Below are 23,188 nucleotides of genomic sequence, written 5' to 3'. Positions count from 1 at the left end.
CTGTGGGACCACTGAGCCCTTTGTCCTACCAATCCGGTGTGTCCCTCTTATGCTGTGATGATGTTGCCAAGCTTCACATCTCTGGCAACTGCTGCAGTTATGCAGACATCCAAAGGCAGGGACATAACAAACTGAGTTGCATGAATGATTCTCAGCCACTCATGAACCATCAATAAGGAGGCTCCAGCCAGTTTTCACCAGCTCCCCAGCTTGAACCCCAGAACTCAACCATCTTGCACTAGTCTGAAGCCTGGCCAGAGAAAATTCATTACATGGTCTGCCTGCCCTCAATGCGGAGAGCACATGCACTATCCTTTGTAAACCTGGGCTGAGATTTCCCAACCAATTCAATCACAACACAGCGTGGCAGGTAAAATATGGAACAGGTTCAGGCCTGTACGCAGGCGGGTGTGAAAGCACCTCCCCTCCATGATCCCCTAAGTAAGGCTATGTCTACACTGCAGGCTTCTTTCGGAAGAAGCTTTTCTGGATGAGATCTTTCAAATTTCTTTCAAAAGAGAGCGTCCACACTACAAAAGTGCATCGAAAAAGCGATCTGCTTTTTCGAAAGACAGTGTCCTCATTGATTGGATGCTATCTCGCATTTAAGTTGTGATTACTATGAACGGAGTGGCCACCAGGGCACATGTGCTTTTTCCTGGAGCCTCTCGTTTAAAAAAAAAACCCTCTTCCCCATCCACACACCCCTTTTTCCGAAAGAGCTCTTTCAGAAAAAGGCTTCTTCCTCATAGAAAGGGGTTTACCATTGTCGGAAAACCCCCTGTGTTCTTTCGACTTTCTATCAAAAGAACGCAATTGCAGTGTGAACATAAGTGTAGTTTTTCTGGAAAAACTCTGCAGTGTAGACATACCCTGAGCATGCTCCAGCTGGCCAGAGAAAGGCAGGAGTGGCACGCTGTTCAAGTCTCCCACCCCCATGCTCTGGCCGGCCAGGGGAAGGCTGGGGCTGATTTCCCTGCTTAGTTGGGCAACTATTGGGGGTGCATTCACACCCTTGCGGTTCACATTTACAAAAAAGCACCCCCCCCCACACACACAGAAATTCCTGTGTACGGACCTGAGGTTGATAAATTACAAAAAGCGTGCAAGTAAGTGATCATAAGTAGTGAGCATAGAGATCAAAGCTGGTCACCTAAGAAATAAAATAAATTTGCTGGCTGAGTTCCATAATTGAAACAGGATTTGAATCAAGCAGTGGCTCATCCTGACAGATGGTATAGGTCCTCAGTACTTAGGCTGGGACGCTTTCCTAGCCTGGGACCACCCTCCCCCATCCAAAGTCTTTGTCCTCCAGATGTTTCTTCAGGTGTTGAGTTATGCATGAAGTGAGGCCAAGTCATAATGTCATTCCCTCTCATTGAGATGTGGGGGGTCTGACCCCACTGGTCAAGCAGACTCCGTTGCCTATGTGTTCTCTCTGCAAAGTCTTCCAGGATGGCTGTTGGGCAAGTGGAGTCCCTTTAATGGGCCATAATGGCTGCACATGTTGTAGCTATTTCAGTAACATACACCCAGCAAAATGTCCTAAATTCCCATGCAATGATAGCATGTGCAATCCAACAGAATATTAGTGTTCAACAGATCAAGACTTTTAATAAGATACCTCCTTAGGCATGCTGTATATGAAACATCACAGTGATATGACAGAGGTGAATATGGGGGATCCCAGGTGCTGCTTCGAGGTACAGAGTGCAACGCTCAGAAAAATTCAACAGAACTATTTTCTACTGGAAAATGCATTTCCATCAAAATGGAAATGCTTTGTGACGTGTTAATTTAACCACTGCTTTGCTTCAGAGGAAGTTTTGTCATCGGCAAAACAGCCCGTTTTGACAATTTCAGAACAAAACCTGCGATTTTCTTTTCTTTTTGAAATATAACCATTTGTTTCAAATGTTTAAAATATTTTATGTTTTATTAGGTATTAGATAATGTCAAAACCACACAAAATGTCTTTACATTTTCTTTTGAGACATCAGAGTATTACTTCAGAATTGACTTTTGTGGAGAACTTTAAATTGTTTGGCTTCTGTTCCAAATTAAAACAAAAACATACCTTGATCCTTTGTGAAACAGAATTCCATTCTCCTCACAGTCCTAGTAGCAACACTGATTATAGACAGTAACTTTAAGCTGAAATGTATGAAAGGTGCCGGACCAGATTGTCCGCTGTTAATCAGGATCACTCTACTCCAGTCTATTTAGTAATTGAAGTGTTACTCCCTTTCTTTTTACTTCTACTGCACTAACATATGTATAAAATATCAAAGAAACAATACTCTAACAAGCTGGTGTATCCAACCACTTATTCAAAAGGATGTTATTTTCTGAGTGATATTTTGTGTTATTTTCAGAGTAATTTGGAACAGGCAAGCCTGAGCCCACTGAGAATTGATTTTTGTGGCTTCAAATATTTAGAATTATAAGAGGAAATAACCCATTACGTGATAAACAAGGAAACATGGATACAATTACTTTCATGGTGTAATTTTATTCATTCTAGTTGCGCAAATGAGGAGCGAATACTGCCCTGAGCCCTTCAGTTCTGAATGCAAACTGTACAATCTATTATTAAACAAAGTCAAAAGCAATGTGAAAGATCTTGAATCTATTCAAGGCATGCACCTCATTACAGACTTAGCAAATTAAAACACAAATAGGATTAGAAAAGAATAATGTAACAATCTCCCACTATGGTCCCTAGAGCATTAAGTCATAAATTGGGTTTGCATTAAATTGTGCCTGCAGTATTGAATTCAGGAAAAGAGCTATACTCTGAAGATAAACCTTGCTGGGGAGCCAACGCTGGCATAGTGATGTGTTTTTGTGACCATACAGTACATTAGTTATCAACTAGGAGGACCCCCACAAAAAATTAGTATTGCAGATTGTAATTGGAATATATAGGTTATGTATAGCAATCATTGGCTGCAGATTTGTTAATCCAGTCTCTCCCTTGGCTGTTTTGCTGACTTTACTTCTCAGTTAAGATGTAAAGTGTAAATACTTTTCACTAGATCAACCCATGTGATGAACTTTACAAGCTATCTGGTTTGCATGAGTTCCTGCTACATTATCAGCTCTTCTTACCTAGAGGAAAAACATCATAGGCCAACCAAAGGTCTGAAGAGAATGAGTTTCCGCACTATTAGATGTATTCTGTTGTTATGGGAACTAAGTGATGTAAAAAAGATTTAGCTAATAAAGATCAGTCTTGGGCAATAGCTATACAAAATGTAACAAGGCCTTTAAAAAGTACTAATTTCTTTTTAAGAAGATACAGATTTTTGAGAAACACCATCAAGAAATAAATTGGGTCAGATTCATCCATGGTGCAGCTGAAATAAAGGCTATGGAGTTATGATAAGGATGAATTTGATTCACTTTTATTAAACAAGGATACCAGAAATATCTGTTTTTTACCAAAGAGTGCAAATAGCGACTCCTACATTTAAATTGCCTAATATTTTCCAGTATAAAGGATTCTTGTGTCCTTTTCTTCAAGAAGCTCTCACAACTCCATATTTTGTCTCATCCTTTTGATGTTTGACAAGAAAAATGCCCTCATGGTAGGGAAGTGCCTTTTCTTTGACCCGTGAATTTCCATGAGCTTTTGCTGCTACAAAATGTTAACAATCACCACTTCCCTTCTCTCATTTGCATTGGTCAGGAACATGTTGGCACCATGCTACAGTGAGAACCACATGTCTGAACATTCAAAATCTAATCCTGTGCCACCGTCAAAGCAGCAGACACTGATATGAGAATGTGTGGGAGCAGCCAGAGCATCTGGAGAGAAGCTGGTCTGAGCATGATGAACAAGGTATGTTAGTCTCCATGGGATATATAAATTGTCTAGGCAGCAGGCAGACCAGTACTGAAGACAATTTTGCACTTACTCTATTAAGTTTAGCCAACATAGCTATATCGGGTAGGATGTGTGTGTGGGAGCGGGGGGGGGGAGGGGAGGGAGAGGGAATGGAATCACAGCACTAACTGACATAGCTATGTTGGCAAAAGTCCTGATATAGATGCAGCTATTCAAACAGAAGAATGCTTCTTCTGGCTTACTTAGTTAATATGTACAAGGAGATGTAGCTATGCCAGTAAAATAACTCCTTCTGATGGCTAATGCTGCATGTCCACTAGGGGGATTCTGCTAGCATAGCTAATACTGGCATAACTATCCAGCCACAGGAGTTATCATGTAGGCAAGTTCTCCATGTCTGTAGGTGGGAGGTCACAATGCCGGGGCAGTTCTTCTCGGCAATGTCTAGACTGCAAGCCTCTTTCGAAAAAGCCTCTTTCAAAAAAGAGCGTCTAGACTGCAAGCGGAACTTTCGAAAAAGCCGCTTTTTCGAAAGAGAGCACCCAGGCAGTCTGGATGCTCTCTTTTGAAAAACCCCTGTTTGCATTCAAGAACGCCTTTTTTCGAAAGAGCACTTTCGAAAAAAGGCATTTTTCCTCATGAAATTAGGTTTACCGCCGTCGAAAGAAAAGCCGCGTTCTTTCGATTTAATTTCGAAAGAACGCGGCTGCAGTCTAGACACAGGTGAAGTTTTTTTCGAAAAAAACCCTGAGTCTGGACACAGCCCTCTAGGCAAGAGACAGGTGTCTCGAGCAGCTAGGCACAAATTCTGGGCCCATGTCAGAACATACCTATAGTAACCTCACGAAGCTCTAGAGGTGGGAAGCAGTGCTTATAGCAACCAAAACAAACAACCCAGGACTTGGATCAGTAAGTGGTTTTGCTGTGGTCTCTTTCCTTCTCCCCTGGATTGCCAGTAGGGAAATCTTTGGCCGGATGGGGCTGTCTTTCTTCTCCCACCCCTTGGCAGACAGCTCCCTTTTGGAGCAGCCTTTTAACATTTTTCTTGATTTTCTTAAACAGCGAACATTAGACACATTAAGAACAGCAACAACAAAATCATTAAGCACTGTAACATTCTCCTAGGAGCCAGTCTTATCCTTTAATCAGGTTATGGAAAATTCATTCCTCTTCTAGCCATTTATCTTCTTTGTTTATGCACACACCAAGTGACCCACTTCTGAGCAACAGAAACAACAAACAATGAAAGATTCACTATATATGGATTTATGTTCTCTTTGTTTTGTTTTATTGGGAGCCAAATAATCAAGTTCATCCATTCTAATTAAACCTAGCATGTGCTAATTATCTATCAATTCTATCATAAAGCCTGATTCTCTCCCGCTGAAGTCAGTACGAGTTTTGCCAATGACCTCAGTGGGAAAAGGATTGAGTTCAGCTTCTTCTATAATGATTGATTATTTATATTAAAAGGGAGAAGCATGGGCTGAAAGCAGAAGTACGTCGGGCCTGCGAATAGAAGACATACGCTCCAACCAGAGTCTGCAGCTAGGAGGAGTGGCTGCAGAACAGCAGTGTACTCTTGGGGGAATGGGGTAAAATGGGGACCAGCTAGTACCACTCCTATCCCCAGAACTATGCAGTGGAGACTCCCAACATCTGGCGAAACTAGGATTCGGGCGGTGTCTCTTCCTTCCTTCTTTCCTATGACACGTGGTAGGATGGAGGAGAGGGGAGGGGAAAAGAAAGTGCAAAAAGAAACTCAAAAAGAGGCTCAGGAAGCCAAAGGCCATTCAGAGAACTTTCCACAGTTGTGCCCTGACATTCTCTTCCTTGTGCTGTTTGGCTTTTTGCTCCAACCCTCTTGCTCACGTCCCTTCATCTCAGCTTCACTTCTCACCTGCCCATCTTACCCTTTTCTCCCCATCCCCATCCCCATCCCACTCACCTCTCTTGCCTTCAGCGTCACTTGCATGTAATTTTAGTAACACTGATAGGAAAAAAACTAAGCGGGGGATGGAAACAAGCAGGATCTGGCAAACCTGTGTGTGGGCAAAATACCTTGCAGGCCATACATAGAACCCTGTGGGCCACAGGTTGCCCAGCGCTGATTTAAACATTGCAGCATCATGCTAACTAACACATGATGAAGCTAACTAGTAACTGAGCATAAACACAACTGAAATAGATAAGTATCTGAGAGAAATGCAAAAAGTAAACCGCATAAATGGAGGGAAAGTAATTTTAAATTGTCAATACTGATAATAAAAATTGCTAGTAAATAATACAAGTAAGTATTAAAAAAACCTTGAGTTTACCTTTGTTTAAATGGAATATATTGTAGTCTTTTGCAGTTTCCTTGTTGCTCAACATTTTCACAAATAATGAATTATAGTTAGATTTTGACATTTTTGGACTAAAGATGAACTTCTGTTGTAGCCAGTGAAGGTCACCTCAACTGTTTAAATTTTTCATTCTATTACAAAAACTGAAATGTTTGGGGTTTTTATTGTTCCTATTAAATTTTTTTGTTCAGTCCAAAGAAAATGAAAGTTTAAGTTGACTCACTGTTAAGTGTGACTAGAAACCCACCAGTGGCTGATATACAGTATTTAGAGTTGTTGAAAGAGAACAGTAAGAGAATATCAGTAGGATAAAAGAAATAGAGCAAACCCCGGAACAAATAAAACAAATAAAAGGAAGTTCTTCTTCACACAGCACACAGTCAACCTGTGGAACTACTTGCCTGAGGAAGTTGTGAAGGCTAAGACTATAATAGGGTTTAAAAGAGAACTAGATAAATTCATGGAGGTTAAGTCTATTAATGGCTGTTAGCCAGTATGGGTAAGGAATGGTGTCCATAGCCTCTGTTTGTCAGAGGGTGGAGATGGATGGCAGGAGAAAGATCGCTTGATCGCTACCTGTTCTGTTCACTCCCTCTGGGGCATCTGGCATTGGCCACTATTGGCAGACGGGACAGTGGGCTGGATGGACCTTTGGTCTGACCCAGTATGGCGATTCTTATGTTCTTATGTTCTGGAAGATGAAGAAGAATAAATGATGAATATTGGCAAGGGATAAAAAAGGTTTTTTGTTACCATGTATAATATAACCTTGCATTGGCAGTAACTTGGCTCCCAATAAGAAGCTTGTGCTTTTCTTTCATGCTTTATTTAATATCTCCAGAACCAAGTGCATTTCTGAAACTTAGCATATAGGATGCCAAAGTATTTATCCATGGGGACTGGCACTGATGACAGTGGCTTAATCAGTCTCTCTCCTCTAGCAGAAATTTTTCAGTGCAAGGTCTGAAGATACTTCAAGTGGATGCATTTTCTATTTTTATTTCCTGAATTATTACTGGATGTGAATGTCAATAATAGATAAACATATCGCAGACAGACTCAGCAAGTTCTCACTCAGCTGCCCCTGGAGAGCCACCCCTCAAATGATATCTCAGTGAGGGTGACAGATCTCCCTGGAGGGGGAAGGGAGACAAATATCCCTCCACTTGACCAACCCCTGACCTGAATTATCTGATGAATTTACCGTCTTCAGTGCAGCTAGGGGAACATAATTAATTTGTTGCTGAGGACCAGTTACTGTATTTACAGCGAACATTAGAGTAAATCTTTTCACAAATGAAATAATATTGTTTCCTAACAGGGAAATGAGTGCATATTGCATATCAGCGTCCAGCAATTGCGGCTGAGCAGAGCTGGGAGTTGGGGGAGATAATTAGTATTTAATTTAAATCACTAAGAATAATTTGTTACTTGACATGTATTTCAGGATTGGAGGGACTTTTAAAAACTGTCCATGGGAAACTTATTAAATGGCTGCATGAAAAATAAAGGTACCAGAAGATGACACAAGAAGGGGTCTGCACTGCAATTGAATCCAGATTCCTATGCAAGTAGCATCCACTGTTCTATTTAAATAGCAATGCAAGGGTCTGTGCCTGGACTCATCCTGATTTATAGAACCTCAAGATCTGGCCCGGTGTTTTCACAGCATTTTCCAAACATTAATTCATTAATTCTCGCAACACTGACATGAGGCAGGAAAGTAGCTATTGTTATCCCCGCTTTACAGATTGGGAAACTGATGCAGAGAACTTAGGTGGTTTCTCAGGTGGAGGCTGGAGCCATGTGAGGATTGTGCCTATGCTGCAGCTGATGGGGTATTGCAGCTTGTGGCTAAGCTAGATAGCATGGCTAGAAATAACAATGATACAGTGGCACAGACTCTGTGCAGGCTAGGAGTGTGAGTTTGTACTCAGGTTCCTGGGCCACTGCATTATTTGGCTGCTCTAGCTGGATTAAAGCTAGTAGTGCCACTGGCTGAACTGCATTAAAGACATACCTTTAATGTTAGCAGGCAAAAAGTGCCTGAGTTCCAAAATGCCTGCAGAGTCATTCTACAGCAGCAGGTAAAGATAAGAATGTGTCAGCATCAAAATCAGGCAGGCAAGCCTGGCTCTGAGGGGTCTCCTCTTGATTTGTCCAAGGCGATAGAAGAGGTCAGTAACATCCAAGGTGGGATTAGAACTGAGCAATGCCTGTCAGGCTCTACTGCCAAGCATTATGCTCAGCTCACACTGCCTGATTGATAAGGGTGGTGTATTTAGCTACCCGAAGATGTTTTCTGTGAACTACACTTGGAAGTGTATAGTGGGTCTGTTAGCCAGTTTCCCGTATGACTTTGTGCTTATGGAGCAAATCCCACACACTATGCTCACACATGGAGACTTTGTATTTGTTCTCATTTATGCCATTTCCCTTAACCTAAAAGAAACTAGGCTGAAGTTATATGTTTACTAAGTGTCTATGGAAGAACAACTTTTCTCTCTGCCTCCAAGAATAAGAAATTATTCTATTTTACTTTGTACATTTTTGATAGGAAAATCCATTATAGAAGAACTATGAAAGAGAAATTTTAAGGAACAGACACCCCAAGCCTGCCACATTTGGGTACTTGTGATAATAGTGTAGTTGTGTATGACACATTCAAAAGGAGCCTTGATCTATCATCACCGATGTAGTCAGTACGACAGTGCGTAGAAAGGGAATAAACTATGTGGGATTTATGAGAAAAATATCTGTGGTTTTCAGCATGTGTTAGTATCTCACAGTTATTTAGCTCCTTTCATCAGGATGGCTATGTCTCAGGCCTGTGGGGTCAACATGCCACCTTCATGTGGAATTATGAATAGGTCACTAGTTCACTTTAGACATAAAACATCAATATAGGGAAAGGAACAGTAATATCAATGGAAGAAAGTGTTTTGATTTCGTTTTTCTTCTGGTACCATTTTGGCTTTGAGAACATCAGTGGCAACTTTCCAAGAGCCAGGGTAACCCCCTTGTTTTATTGTTCTCCCTCTGTGCCGAATACACAGAGGATATTAGTTAGTATGGCCTTGGTTACAGAGGTGAGGCCCTATAGCTCAAGCTGTAAGGTTACAACTACATTGCAGCCTACGTATGTGCCTTTTGAGCATGCCTGTTATTTCGAAGTATAATGGACTCGCTATTCCGATGTCCCTGCAAACCTCATTCTACGAGGAGTAAGGGACATTTTGGAATAACGATTTATTTGAAATAAGTACTGTGAAGATAGTGCCAAATTTTGAAATAAGCTATTTTGAAATAACATTGAAATAAGCTACACAATTTGTGTAGCTCATATTGCTTAACTTATTTCAATCTACAGTGCAGTGTCGATGCACCCAAAGAGTTTATATTTTTAGCTTTGAAAGGCCCCAATGTGTTGACCCAGATGGTGGCTGTCACACAAGCAGAAGTAGTCCAGCTTCTTGGGATTTCTCACCAGACTGCAGAAGCTTATTATAGGATGTGGTGTGGAGACCTCATATTTATGGAAGAGAATAAGGAGGAGTAAGAATTTCCTTGCATCACAGTGAAGGCTTCCAGTACCTTGAGTCCAAGGGCATAGCTGCATCCATTTCTTTATTCCTGGAGCAACCTGGGTTAAGAGTGCAGCCTTGGTTTTATCCATCCTGTTGCTGGTGTGTGCAGTCAGATTGGCAAAGAAGTGTCATAATTTGATTATGATATAGGTCAATAAAAATTATCCCTCTCCCACTCCTCCCAGGAGCAAGATGGAAGAAGGGGAGGATTTATGACTCATGTTACATCTCTACTTACTACATGCTCCCATAGCACAGGTACAAATAGCAGTGTAGACACAGAGGCACGGCTTTGTTGAGTAGAATAAAGACATGCCAGAGTCATATGGTATCTACACTATATGACTTGCTATGAGCCCCATAGGTGTCTCCTCTGATGTCATTGCTATTTTAGCAGAGTAGTGTCCTGCTGCCTTCCTGCTATCAGAAACTTTTCCCAGCTGGGGGAAAGGCTCTAATGAGAGATGGTGGAAAGGAATGGCTCCAGCAAGTCCACACTGCCCCCTCCCCCACTTAGAGCCTTTCCTAACCCCAGTTAAAGGCTTCAGCAATGGAGAGCTGCTGGAGGTGTTCCCCACAGCTTAGCCCCTGCTAGAACCTTTCACTGACATGTGTTAGCAGCACAGTGTAGTGTGGAGGCAGGCAGCCTGCTTTTTCATACACACCCCACCAGTGTAGACAAGACATTAGAGTGGGGTCTCTGAGGCGAAAGATTGTGATGGGTCAGATCATAGAAATCCCCTTGGGATTGTGCCCTGGTACGCTGACTAAGCAGCTGAGCACATCTTCCTGCTCTCTGGGGGTCCCCACCATCCTGTCCTGCTGGGCCAGAGGCTCTGGTCTCTCGCAGGCAAGGCACAGAGTTGGGGTTACTGCCCCCAGCAGAGCAACACAGACGCTGCACTAGCTCAGCTCTGGGAGGGCTCAGCTATAGGGCTGTTGGCAGCACCCAGGAACCCAGCTCCCAAAAGGGACCAAAACCCCAAATAAATCCTTTTTAACCTTTATAAAAGTTTTATGGAGAAAGTTCATAAGGTCATGCCCCTTTATCCATGAAAGAGAGATATGCACAATGGTTGCTCCCCCACTTCCCCAGTAACAATTATTTACATTGTTCTTGATAATAAATAAAAGTGTTTTATTAAGTATAAAAAGTAGGATTTAAGTGATTGCAAGTGATAACAGACAGCTCAAAATAAGTTACCAAGTCAAAATAAAGAAAACACTGTAGCTAATCCTAATACACTAAGGGGTGTGTCTAGACTACAACTCTCTGTCGACAGAGAGATGTAGATTAGGCACATCGAAATTGCTAATGAAGCAGGGATTTAAATATCCCATGCTTCATTAGCATAAACATGGCTACCGCTTTTTTCAAAACGGAGATTTTTCGAAAAAAAAAAACCTGGCAGTCTAGATGTGGATCTGTCAAAAATAAACCCTTTTTTGACAGATTCTGTAAACCTCATTTTTTGAGGAATACAGTATCTGTCAAAAAATGGTTTATTTTCAACAGATCCGCATCTAGACTGCTGGTTTTTTTCCAAAAAAACTCAATTTCAAAAAAAGCGGCGGCCATGTTTATGCAAATGAAGCATGGGATATTTAAATCCCTGCTTCATTAGCAACTTTGATGTGCTTGATTTTGCATCCTTCTGTCGACAGAGGGATGCAGTCTAGACATAGCGTAAGAAACTTGTTGCATGCAAATACCTACCCAAACAGTTATTTTAATCATTTCCTTCACAAGCTAATCAGCCTCCTAGCTTGGGCCTGATCCTTTGCCTTATTCAGTCTTAGGGTATGTCTACACTACCACCCTAGTTCGAACTAGGGTGGTAGTTTAGACATACCCATAGATGTTTCCAGCAGGCCTCTTCAGTGGTAAGTGCAGGGTCTCCTGACGTCTTCTTGGTTCCCCCCTTTATATCCATAAATTTTGCCCAAAAGTGTGAATTATTTGTAGTCAGTTCAAATTTCTTCTCACTTTGAGTACCAGATCCAAAATGGGTTCCAACACTAGGTGGCCTGGCCACATATCTTTGTAGGACCAATCACCGGTTGGGCTTACAGGAAAAACAAAACCATTCACAGGTTGTTGATTTGAATGTCAACAAGTTCCTAAAATATCACTAATAGCTTTTACTAGAATACATTGACTAATAAATCAGGTTTCTACTTAATATTTTTAACTTCACATACAAGAAAGAAACATGCACAGAAATAGGATACACAGAGTCAGTGGATTACAACTCTTAAAATGACATGTTACATGACCTGCATTGCATAAAGAATCTTTGAGTTATGCATATTCATATTCATAAGCCCGTTCTCATAAAGCATGGGGCGGCCTCGATAAAGGCCTCCTGGGGTTACTCGTGGAATTGAGGAACACATGTATTGTTCAGGGCTTTGCCTAAAAGCACAGTCCAGCCCATGATAAATAGGGGGCTGAGAATGATTTAGAAAATAACTTGAAAGGACATCCTAGTCAAAGCAGGTGTGTGTGTGGGGGGGGGGGGAGATAGAAAATGTACAAGAGGGTAAGAGAGGCATATAGTGCGGTAATATGTCACCTTGATTAGTATCAGAGTTAAATGGTAAAACTGAGGGGGAAAATGGTGAGGAAATTAGAAATACAAAGAATGTTGAAAATACACCATCTTAGAGCAAAAACTTCCACATCTGGATACTTCACAAGTGTTTCTTCAAACTTCTCTCTCTTTCTTTTTACAATTCACTCTCCCCCCCACTTTGTCCATAATGAAGATGGGATGGTCTACAGCTTTATGACAGTTCCATTTATTTCTACCATTTTCATATAAACCAATGCCACAAGCAGCAGGTGTTCGATAAATGTCAGTATTAATTAAAAATTTTCAGCATGGGAGTGTTTGTTCCTCTCCCTGCACCAGACTGACAGAGGAGCTGAAGCCTGACTGGCAGCCGCAGCTGCAGAGCTGTTGACTGGAAATGTTGTCACTGAACATGAGGCACAGCCGCAGCAGTAGCCTCTTTGACAAAGTATTTTGGAAAGAGTGGAAGCATTTTGTCACTTGCAGCGGGCTGCCACTCAGCCTGATGCAGGGGGAGGGGTTTGAGTAGTAGTCCTGAAAGGAATCCTTTGCTCCCTTGGCTAGGAAATCTGCAGAAGCAGCTGTTTAGCCCACACAGAGGAGAAAGCGCTTCCACCATTGTTATCTAATGTGCCTTCCCTGAGGGACTGGAAGAGTAACATTGGCAGCTCTGGGGAGAGCCCTTGACTTGGGAGGGAAGATCACCCAAACATGTTGCCTGTGAGGCTGCAAAAAGGGAAAGGCTCAGAGGATCCCACTCAAATTCCCCATTCCAAGTTGTATTTATGTTCTTTTTCCTTTTGGATTGATCCTCTGCTCACCACAGGCCCTGTACCCCACACCTAGCTGGTCGTGGATAGCTCTGACAACCACTGGGGTTACACTTCAGTTGTCTCAGCCATGTTCAGTGCCCTTCCAGTTGTGGCAGGCTCCAGAGTCCTGTGGACATGATGTAAAGCACATCTGATCACTACACGTTTTAATGGAAAATGCTGAGAATTCTTCTGATTCCAATATATTAAGAATATAGGATGGACATTTCAAAAGTGTGAAAGTGACTCAAAAACACATGTCCTGGGGGTTGTGCTCCTTTAGATGCTTTTTAAGTATCCCACCTCTAATGAGGTCTTTGGTGTAACACATGTACAAAAAAAATGTTTATTAAACATTTGTAATGGCTTTTTACCAGCAACTTGTTTAAAAATGGTTGAACTGATTCTCCAGCCTCTGTAAGCTTCAGAGGGAAATAGAAAGGGAAAATAGACAAGAAGACTCCCTTTCCAAAGCAAAGGGTAGGCTCTGAACACCTAGAACTCCCAATGAAATTGAAGAGTCGATGTATGATGTGTAATGAGCTTCTGCTTAGGTTTTCTTTCAGGTTTCTGGTCCCCCCAAAGCAGCAAATGCTGCCAACTCTAGGCCCTTTAGGATTACTTACATGTGTTTGTTTCTGTCTGTTGAGTCTGTATGTCTGTATATCTTTCAAGTATCTTTCCAGATGAGGGCCTAAGGTCAGGTCTACACTAAATGGGAAAATCAGCTTAAGATACGCAACTCCAGCTATGTTCATTATGTAGCTGGAGTTGACGTAGCTTAAATCGCGTTTTTGTGCTGTCTTCACAGTGGGAAGTGGCTTCCATCAAATGCTCCCATCAACTTCCTTTGCTCCTCATGAGGAACAGAACTACAAGCACTGATAGGGGCACCATCTCAGTTTGAATTAGCGGAAATCGAACCCCGGAAGATCGACAGTGGTAGCATAGATCGTCCATGGAGCATAGACATGGCCTTACAATGCACACAGAACACTAGGGTCTGGCTTCTAGTCAAATACTTTGCACAGCCCTATTCCTCACTCCTATTTCACTAAAGCATCCAGCTTCCATTCATTAATTACATTGGCAGTACTATTTGTTGTCTAGTTAAAAGTTTGAGCTGACAAAATAGATTTCAAAAGACAGTGGAAGTTATTGCTGCCAAAAATACATTAGTTGCACCAATTTCATTGTGCATCAGTTAAAAAAAGTTTAAATAGAAATGTCTTTTTGCCAGACTAAAAAAACAAAAACCAAAAACAAACAAACAAACAAACAAACTCCCACAGCTTCCCTCTCCATTCATTTTCATGATCTAATCTTACAATTGGTTAGAATCTCTGTCTATTGGTTGAAGGAAAACTTGGTTTCAGTAAATTTGTTTTTAATAAAAATGTGTTATCTATGATAAATATAGATTGCTTAAGTCAAATGAAGCTGATTGTGAGAACATATTGAGCAAAAGTATTGGTGGGATTTAATTTCATTGCTTTTTTAAAAAAGCTATTGAATGCTGGCTTGAATTAAATTCTATTTGTTTTAATAAAAGTGTAGTGGCCTGAGTGTACATATATTTGTTTTAGTGCCAGTGCATTGGATCCAATAAAACTATATTGGCTTCACTGCTTATGTCTCCTTTTCAGAGAAAATGGATTGAATGGGAAAATGAAACAGGCATGAATCAGCCAGCCTGCAGGTCTCTGTTCAACTCTGGCATCCAAATAAACTAGAAAAAAATACTTTATTACAAAACATTGCTTTTAAATTTAAATAAGCTTTAATGTCAAGGATGCACATGAGGAGCTTAATTGCTCCCATAAAAGACTGCGATTTCCTGAACCAGGCTTTGCTGTGGACAAACTGTGCAACTGCTTCAGGCTACATCTGCAGAGATTCCACAGTCATTCAGATAACAGGCTGGCTTCTGCTCTCAGTCACTCTGGTGTAAATCAGGCTCATTCTCAATTTGAGGCAGAGACAGTGACACACTATCTTCAAGCATCTATGCCAGTGTATGACAAGAGCCACTGACCTCAGCACATTGGGGCTACATCCAAGTGTGGACACTTGCTGCACCGATATAAGTCATGTCTTATAGCTAAAACTCTACTGGTCTGTCAGCAAGGCCAGAGTTCAGTGTTTTTTTTCTTGTAACTCTCTCCTAAGTTTTTGCACATAATCCCAAAGAGAAAATTGGTCCTGTTAGCTGAAGACAGATTTCTGTCCTCTTAGGGAACTTTACACCTGTTGTATCTGCTTGTCACATGATTGGCAGTCCAGGTATCGTTTATCTAACACACCTGAAAATTTTGCTTAGATCAGAAAGGCCGTTCAAACCAAAGGCCTGAAACTTAAGCTTGGGGTTTGTACACAAGGGATTTATGGAGTGGCACCCTGTATAGAAAAGAGAGTGCTCATTGAGGGGTGAAAAGAAAGCAGAAGAGTGTTTTAGTCATTTGTTTTTTTAGTGAAAAACAAAATATTACATGTTTTAACCATTTGGAAGAAAATATCCTCATGAGCAAGTTTGGTCCTGCTTGAAGGTGTGTTGAACCATCTGAATTCAGATCAATAAACTGTGAGGTGCAGTTATTTGTATCATAATTTTCATCAAAGTAACGAAACCACTGGGAATGGCAATAAACAGCCCCTTGTGTTACTTAAACTGGATGGAATAAAAAATGTTTCCTTCCTTTTCACAAGCATGCCAGTGCACCTACTGTACCCAAGCCAAATCTCATCTGATAAAGTGGATCTTATACACCATATACTGTATATTTTCATTAGCCTTTAAGGTGCCACAGGACTACGTGTTGTTGGAAAAGCCCGTGATGCAACAAATCCCCAGAGGATTTTAAACGAACAGTTCACTCTCAGTCTTGTTACTGTAAGACAGCTTCAAGCTGAAAGGACTGAACTGCTGTGTGTCTAAGTTTTTATATATTTAAATATACAGTATTAAATCCCCGTCACCCTACAATGCTCCCTGAAGAGAGTCCTCTCTGTGTAGCTGTGCTTCCTCAGAGAGAAACCAGATTGTGTTTCTGAGTCTGAATCTGCTTCCCACTCCCTTCTTTCCCGGAGGGAGAAGGTAATCTGTTGCAACTCTTTTCTATCTAAGGGACTGGTGCAACTCTCTCCCCTTTCTGCTGTGGTTAGGATGCAGGTTTGATGCTGTGTGTAGCTGCTGGACGGCTGGAACCAAGGCTTTGTGTTGCTGCTAGCCTACACCTTGTTTACTTGCTTGGGACTGGAGGAGCAACCAGTCACAACAGATCTCCTGATCTACACAGGCTGTGGCTCTGTACGTAGCCTATGCAAAGGCCTAAGGGGGCTACTTCTGTCCCCTCAGTCCCTTGCACAGACACTAGGACAACTCTCGTTTGAGTCTAAATATGTAGTACTTAAGCTTTGATGATGGGCTTTTTTTGCAGTGCCTGAATCTTTGTTAGATTGCTTTTCAGGGACATAATTACCACGATAAGTTGTCTGAACCAGTTCTTTATTAGTAACCCTGACACCAAAACACCCCATCATGTTTTCCTTCATGGGCAAACTCCATGGCTACGTCTAGACTGGCATAATTTTCCGGAAATGCTTTTAACGGAAAAGTTTTCCGTTAAAAGCATTTTCGGAACAGAGCGTCTAGATTGGCACAGACGCTTTTCCGCAAAAGCACTTTTAGCGGAAAAGCGTCCGTGCCAATACAGACGTGCTTTTCCACAAAAAAGCCCCGATCGCCATTTTCGTGATCGGGGCTTTTTTGCGGAAAACAAAGCTGAGCTGTCTACACTGGCCCTTTTGCGCAAAAGAACACTGACAATCTTACATGAGATCGTCAGTGCTTTGCGGAAATTCAAACGGCCAGTGTAGACAGCTGGCAAGTTTTTCCGGAAAAGCAGCTGATTTTCCAGAAAAACTGGCCAGTCTAGACACAGCCCATGTGTAAGGTTCCTTGCCCCGTGCCATGGGTTCTTTGTTTGTGATCAGTACCTGCTCCTCACCGTTATCTCCTCACAAGGCTTGTACTGATTCCCTTCTGAGCTAGAATGCTGGCTAGTGGCTGCTTGTGACATTAGCAGTGGTTAGTCTGTGCTGCAAAATCCACTAGTGCTCTCAGGGTGATTTGAATTTGAACAAGGGCTTAGACTGGTACATGTAAACGCTGCCTGTGCACAGAAATTGAGGGGTCTGCCTGTTGCACAGAACAGAAGGCCCCAGGCGCCATTGTTTTGTGTCAGGCCGCAGCCTGCATTGCATTCTAGCTCTCTGTGAACAGACCAGCATTTGGATAGACAGAGTCACAGAATGGCATTACTTTGCATGCAGCTTTCGTGATCAAGCCATCAGAGGAAGAGTGTTTATTACAACTGCAGAAGGTCAAGATAGTGTGTAGGTTAACCCAACACGTCTGGCGAAGGAGTTACAGAGAATAAATTACCAGTGGCCTTTTATCTTGTCCATTTAAGGAGGCAAAGAAGAAAAGTGACGAGGAAAGAGATTGATACTCAAATGTTAAGGCAGAAGTACTGTGATGGTGTTGGTAACTGATACCAGTAACTCCAGACAAGTCTGGATTCAGGGAGGAGTTTTGACTACCCCAGGCAGGGATTTGAGGGACAGCTGTGAAAAGCTTTGTCAATGTTTCTGGCAGACAGTATTAAAGCAATTGGTCACTGCCTCTGTTTAAACCATTAGTTAAAAGCTCTCTCACGCATCCCATCTGAAAGTTCTCGATGAGTGCCACGGTCATCGTCAAACTAATAAACTCCCAAAGCTGCACTGGAAAGACCAGAATGTAAACAGAGAGCAAAGTCAAAAAGCTGCAGTCTATTATGCCACAGTAATATCAAATCAATGAATTCACAGTTTGACTGCTTATGGCAGATGGATGAACATTCAACGGTTACCTAGTGCTGAGTGAGAGACAGATTTATTTCCAGAGCTTGTTTCTATCCTTTCTCCTGACTGATGCTGCAAGGCAAAGTGTGCATCTGTGAGTTTTCAAATGGGAAAGATCCCCAACTATTTTATGGTGAACCGCAATGAACTCCATTGGCAAAACATTCTAGGACTTTGGGCTTATTTTATTTAAATAGGAAAAAATGAATAAGCCCAGCACCCTAATCTGCCACTGGCAAAAATATTTGCAACAGCTTCTCTCTCTGCGGTATGAGAAGCTCCTGGAGCTGTTTTCGTGAACTGAGTTTTCAGAGATCAGCCACACTGTGGGTGGATGAAAAGTTGTTTTTCTATTCACAAGACATTTGAAAAATCAGAATCTGGAGCAATGGGGCACATAGATCTCCAATCCTAATCATACAGGAAGGTACGGATTGCTATAACTGAGCAGTCCATCTAGCCCAGTATCCTGTCTCAGACAGTGGCCACTAGTACCAGATGCTTCAGGGAAAGGTGTAAGAAATGACCCAATAGTCAATTTTTCAGATTTATTTAATTAGGGTGGCTTACAAAGAGAAAGGAATGTATTTGTTATAAAAGGAGAACAATTGCATTAACCTCTGCTGTGTATCAAAAGTGTACACTTGGTGCCATCTTACATTTGTTCAGCAGCTTCCACAAAAAGCATTGCCAAGCTCAGTCTGGGACTTGCAGGTCGGTTTCAGCATTAAGGAAAGGGTAGCATTACAGCCAGTACCAGCCGGCATGAGTTCTTAGCTTGAAACAAGTTTAGTCTTGGTGAAAAGTCTGAAATTGCCCAGTAACCTGAAATACTTTATTTGTTAGTGATGAGCCAGAACCAAGCTCAAGGATTCAGACTAAGGATGTTAAAATGTGGTTAATTGACTAGTCGACTGGTTGATGGAATTTCTGCTGGAGCTCTTGTACATTTCAAAGGAGGAATGTGGAACTCCGCATACAGCCCAGGACCAGCGGGAAGTCCCGCTGACTCCAGGCTGCATGTGGGTGCCTGCTTTGAAATGCACAAGAATCCCCAGCAGGGGCTCTTGTGCATTTTAAAGCCATGGAACTTGAGGTCAGCAGGGGACTCAGAGTCCCCCACTGATCCTGGGCTCCATGCTATGCTGCATGTTGCTAGGAGCCTGGGGTTAGCTGAGGACTCCCCAGCTGACCCCGGGCTCCCCACAGCACTTCCCCAGAACCCACCCTAGGTTCTGGGGAAGTGCTGCACAGAGCCCGGGATCAGCTGGGGAGTCCCCAGCTAACCCCAGGCTCCACTGCCCCTTTGAAACGCGTGACATTTCCCCAGAACTTGGGCTATCTGGGGATGGGGAGGTGTCACATGCTCCCAGCAACTCTGAGGGGTGGCCACCCCAACCCTGCCCCTTCCACCTTGCTATGGGACCCAGCAAGTTTATCAGCCCCACTCCACCTTGCTCAAGGGCCCAGCAAGTTCTTGAGCCCAGCTCTGTCACTTAGTCATCCACATGTCAAGATTGTCTGCAGCATTGCAAGTTTCCCCGCATGGTCAAATCATTTCTTTTCCCCTCTCAGCCTCTCTGCTTCTCTTCTAATTGAAAAGAGGTGCCCACAGAGGAAGGAAGAATGCTGGCTGCTGGTCTTTTTGCAGACACTCTGGTTGCCTTGTTCTTGTGCTGTCATCTAGGTAACATAACAATGAGACTAGGACTGGATTAGGCAGACAAGATCATTGCTGGGCATTACGGCCAGATGCAGATCTTTGTGTGGCTTCTGAGAGAGCAGCACTAATGGAGATTAGTCTGGAAACCTGCAAGCCATATTTGCTTGAGTAGAGATAGGACTGGAGTGGGCATCCCAGGCAGCAGGGCTGATGAGCCCGTCTCTCGACTCAATCACCTCTGTTGCTAACTTTGAACTCCAACTGTATAAATGTTTGGACCTAAAGGATTTGCAACCTGTCCCTTTTCCTGACAGCCTTAGTAAATTGCTTTTCCCTTAGCCATGTATTTGAATGGCTAGTAAGCCCCACCTGGATTAATGCCTATAAAGACTAGCTGTTGAAGCACCTACATTGCAAAATTCCATCTCTCACAATGGATAATTATTTGAATCCTTTTCTCTAGTGGATACCTAGTAAATTAGGTAACCAGTTTAACAAACTGGCAGTATCTGGTATATAATGCTTTCCTCGATTTTCCTGTACAGTCCCATCTAGAAATAAAATGTCGTTCAATTCTCATGTTATTTGGGCTTCAGGAATATCTTATTTGGCTCTATCTGGTCAATGGCAAATAATAAGAACTCAGTCATCTTCCTGCTTAAAAAATTAGCCAAGGAGCAGAGTGAATGCATGGATTTATTATAGTGTGCAACACTGTTACTCACTTGAATTGAGAATGAGCAACTTATTTCCCTTCTCTCCTGCTTCCATTTATCATTGAGAAATTCAGTCGACGGCTGTGTCATTGTTAAAAAAATCTCAGATTTCTGGACACCAGTCAGATTACGACAATCACACAAAACAAATGTCACATTCGTCTTGGACAGGGTTGGCTTCAGAGGTATGCCTTCATTTCCAGTGGACCTGTTCTTCTGCTGGCATGTTGACTTCCAGCTGTTATCTCTTGTGGAATTTTAGGGCCTGTCTGCACTAGAAATACAGTGTAGGAAGAGGATCTGTACAGTTGCCTCCTGAACTAATCACAATAAGGTTGCAATTTGTAGTGTAGACAGGGAATTACCTGGGTTCCATCATCTGTATAGAGCGTTGCCTGTGTCTGCTCGAAATCGATTCCCTGACTCAGTTACATTTGTAGTGCAAACAGGGCTTTATTTGGCTAGGGTCCAGGGCGTTTAGCATGACTCAATGAGAATCAAAGTGCTTATTTGAACAGTAGAGGTATATTTGCCTCTACATGCAATCAACATTTTTTATAAAACAATTCTTTGCTGCAATATTGTTAAGAGTTAGTTTATTCTTTTCATCCCCACAGTTAAAACTCTCATCTAGACTCTCATCATCTACCAACTTGATTTCCATCACCTCTTTGTGCTCTTTGGCTCCTGAGACATCCACTGAAATGCAGCTGTGAAGGTTAATCATCTTCTGAGCTCGAAAGCTTGTCTCTGTTTCACCAACAGAAGTTGGACCAGTAAAAGATGTTATTTTCTCCATCTTGTGTATTTAGCAGCCTGGGACCAGCACAGCTACAACAATACTGCAAACAATTTTAATGCATCATTCAGATCATATCACCCCCTCTCTCTGAATCCCTCTACTGGTACTTCCTTCTCCATCACATCATGTTCAAACTTCCTGTCCGCACTGCAGGCCCACTGATGGAGGGTTGGAGGGGTGGAAAGGGGGGGAAAGGGGAAATTGCACATAGGTCTGGTGTTTCAAAGAGGCCCAGAGCTCCTGGCAGAGCAGTGGTTGAGAGCTCTGGCCCCTGAGGGGTGGTGGGAGGGCCCAGTGCCACACTCTAGGAGACACTAAAGACTGACTGCCCTCGGCCCCACCCCTTCTGCCCTTGGCTCCGCCCCTTCTGGGGTTGCAGAGCCACCCCTCCTCCCACACCTTGCCCCTGGGCCCACAGTGGTTGTCGGTCCTGCTGCTTCACTGTCAAGGCCCTTCTCAACTTTGCCCCTCCTTGCTTATTGCCTTCCACTCCACCAATGAGGCCAGTTTCCACAATATCCACTTCTCTCACAACCATCCTCATACTTTTTCTCATGTCACTCCTTGTTGCATGGACTGTCCTGCCCGAACTGATCCACAGGGCCACTAGTCTCTACTCCTTCAAATGCCTCCTTAACACTTTTATCATAAGGGTTTCAGAAAATTAACACATAAGAACGGCCATACTGGATCAGAGCAAAGGCCATTTAGCTCAGTATCCTCTCTTCTGACAGTGGCCGGTGCCAAATGCCGCACAGGGAATGAAGAGAACAGGTGATTGAGAAGTGATTCAGCCCCTGTTGCCTGAAAACAGAGGGTAGGAACACCCAAGAGCATGGTTTTGCCTCCCTGCCCATTTTGGCTAATAGCCATTGATGGACCTATCCTCCACGAACGGTATCTAGTTCTTTTTGAAATCTGATGTCGTTTGCACCATCACAACAGCCTCTGGCAAAGAGTTCCACAGATTATTATCTGACTGTTTAATGGCTTGGTGGAGGGGTAGCCGGGAAACCTGATAGATTTTAATATTTGTATTGCATATATTCTTCCTCTCGCTCACCTGCTATATGTTGCTTTTCTTAGACTGTATGTTTTCCTGGACAGGATCTCTGCCTTCCTACATGTGTTGACAGAGTTGCCATAATTCACATATGAATGCTGCCATAATACAGATATAAAACAATCCATAATGCATATAAAATATTTGTATTAGATTTCTAAAACAAGGTTTTTGGGGATGTGAATATTATCTAGAAACAAATCAAAGAGATATTTTCCCCAATAATAAATAGCCCTAAGGTTGCTGCTGTGGGGAAGAATGAAGGGAATTGAGAACAGGCTGAAAAGAGTGGGAAAGATATTTTAGGGCTGAGTTGCAAAATCACTGTGAGCAACTTAGCCATCCCTCACTGATGCCAGCTAAGTAGGTAGTTCAGCCAGATGGCTCAGTCTTCTCTCCCAGCATTTTGTGAGTGCTGTAGAAGGGAAATACTGCCTTGTTAAGATCCCTTCTGGCTGCCTGTCAACCTGCCGTCACTTACTAAACTCCAAAAATAATTTATTCCTGGCTCAGCATCTCTTATGTAATTTCCCAGAGCCCAGGTGGAATAGAGTCTGATTCCATGCCCCTTTGCACCTGTTGTATGGTCACAGGAATAGTCCATACCTGTCCTTGACTAAGAGTGATTTAGGCCGAATAGTTCGAATTAACTTTGTAGTGTATACATACCCCGGTGTGGTCACGAAGCCATGCAGTTCAGGATGGCTCCCCACCTTGCACCATGATTTTGCCATAAGACCAAGAACAGTGATGGCATTGTGGCCTCAACCCTTGTTTACAAAACAGGGTTTCATTTCCTGTGTTTAGTCACATCAAAACTACCAATGGCCTCTATTGTGTTCTTTCACTTTGAGTCCTGGCCAGAACTG

The 23,188-nt window shown here is 42.6% G+C and overlaps 1 long non-coding RNA gene across 2 annotated transcripts in view; it reads left to right on the top strand.

Moving 5' to 3' along the window:
- Positions 1-23,188, top strand: part of LOC106733013 (uncharacterized) — a 103,729-nt gene that overhangs the window by 43,544 nt on the left and 36,997 nt on the right. For both annotated transcript variants that reach the window (XR_012901984.1, XR_012901985.1), the window contains exon 2: positions 3,692-3,844. This is a non-coding gene — a long non-coding RNA (uncharacterized LOC106733013). The remainder of the gene's footprint in view (positions 1-3,691; positions 3,845-23,188) is intronic.

Source organism: Pelodiscus sinensis, chromosome 2, assembly GCF_049634645.1.
Source record: "Pelodiscus sinensis isolate JC-2024 chromosome 2, ASM4963464v1, whole genome shotgun sequence".
Classification (NCBI taxonomy): Eukaryota; Metazoa; Chordata; order Testudines; family Trionychidae; genus Pelodiscus; species Pelodiscus sinensis.
Note: the sequence above shows the minus strand (reverse complement) of the source record. Positions and strands in the feature narration are given on the sequence as shown.